Source organism: Arachis hypogaea, chromosome 13 (assembly GCF_003086295.3).
Source record: "Arachis hypogaea cultivar Tifrunner chromosome 13, arahy.Tifrunner.gnm2.J5K5, whole genome shotgun sequence".
Taxonomy (NCBI): domain Eukaryota; kingdom Viridiplantae; phylum Streptophyta; class Magnoliopsida; order Fabales; family Fabaceae; genus Arachis; species Arachis hypogaea.
In genome coordinates, this window is record NC_092048.1 from 73,354,589 (window position 1) to 73,356,077 (window position 1,489).

General features: G+C 37.8%; 1 non-coding gene across 1 annotated transcript; it reads left to right on the top strand.

Annotated features, from left to right (window-relative positions):
• The first annotated feature begins 629 nt into the window (after positions 1-629).
• On the top strand, positions 630-737 carry LOC112739333 (small nucleolar RNA R71). Its single transcript, XR_003170268.1, has one exon. It is a non-coding gene; the product is annotated as a small nucleolar RNA R71 (small nucleolar RNA).
• The last annotated feature ends 752 nt before the right edge of the window (positions 738-1,489 follow it).

Here is a 1,489-nt window from a genome sequence, read left to right on the forward strand (position 1 = left end):
GACCTTGTTTCATTCATGAAACTTACAGTGGCCTTGGATAGATCATAGACTAAGTTTGCTAAGCTAGATGGATTCTGCTCAGAATTCTCTGTCTGTTGCTGAGTGGATGATGGAAAAGGCTTGCTATTGCTAAACCTGTTTCTTCCACCATTATTAAAGCCTTGTTGAGGCTTTTGATCCTTCCATGAGAAATTTGGATGATTTCTCCATGATGGATTATAGGTGTTTCCAAAAGGTTCACCTAAGTAATTCACCTCTGCTATTGCAGGGTTCTCAGGATCATAAGCTTCTTCTGCATAAGAAGCTTCTTGAGTACTGTTGGATGCGGCTTGCATTCCATTCAGACTTTGAGAAATCATATTGACTTGCTGAGTCAATATTTTGTTCTGAGCCAATATGGCATTCAGAGTATCAACTTCAAGAACTCCCTTCTTCATAGGCGTCCCATTACTCACAGGATTCCTTTCAGAAGTGTACATAAACTGGTTATTAGCAACCATGTCAATGAGTTCTTGAGCTTCTGCAGGCGTTTTCTTTAGGTGAATGGATCCACCTGCAGAAGTATCCAATGACATCTTAGCTAATTCAGATAAACCATCATAGAATATATCCAGGATGGTCCATTCTGAAAGCATGTCAGAAGGACACTTTTTGGTCAACTGTTTGTATCTTTTCCAAGCTTCATAGAGGGATTCACCATCTTTTTGTTTGAAGGTTTGAACATCCACTCTAAGCTTGCTCAGCTTTTGAGGAGGAAAGAACTTGGCTAAGAAAGCCGTGACCAGCTTATCCCAAGAGTTCAGGCTATCTTTAGGTTGAGAGTCCAACCATATTCTAGCTCTGTCTCTTACAGCAAATGGGAAAAGCATGAGCCTGTAGACTTCAGGATCTACTCCATTAGTCTTAACAGTATCACAGATCTGCAAGAATTCAGTTAAGAACTGAAAAGGATCTTCAGATGGAAGTCCATGAAACTTGCAGTTCTGCTGCATCAGAGAAACTAATTGAGATTTCAGCTCAAAGTTGTTTGCTCCAATGGCAGGAATGGAGATGCTTCTTCCATGTAAATTGGAATTAGGTGCAGTAAAGTCACCAAGCATTCTCCTTGCATTATTATTATTTTCAGCTGCCATCTTCTTTTCCTGTTTGATAATTTCTGACAGGTGCTTGCTGGTATGTTGTAATTCAGCTTCTCTTAGTTTCCTCTTCAGATTCCTTTCAGGTTTTGGATCTGCTTCAACAAGAATATTCTTGTCCTTGCTCCTGCTCATATGACAAAGAAGAGGGCACAGAAAAATAATAATAATAGAGATCCTCTTTTTTTTTTTTGAGTGAGGGAGAGATGTTAGTAGATGAATAAACAAATAGAAGGAGATGAGAGAGGGAAAATTTCGAAAATAATTTTTGAAAAAGAATTAGTGATTTTTGAAAATAGTTTTTGAAAAAGGTTAGTAATTTTCGAAAATTTTTAAATCAAAGATTAAAATAA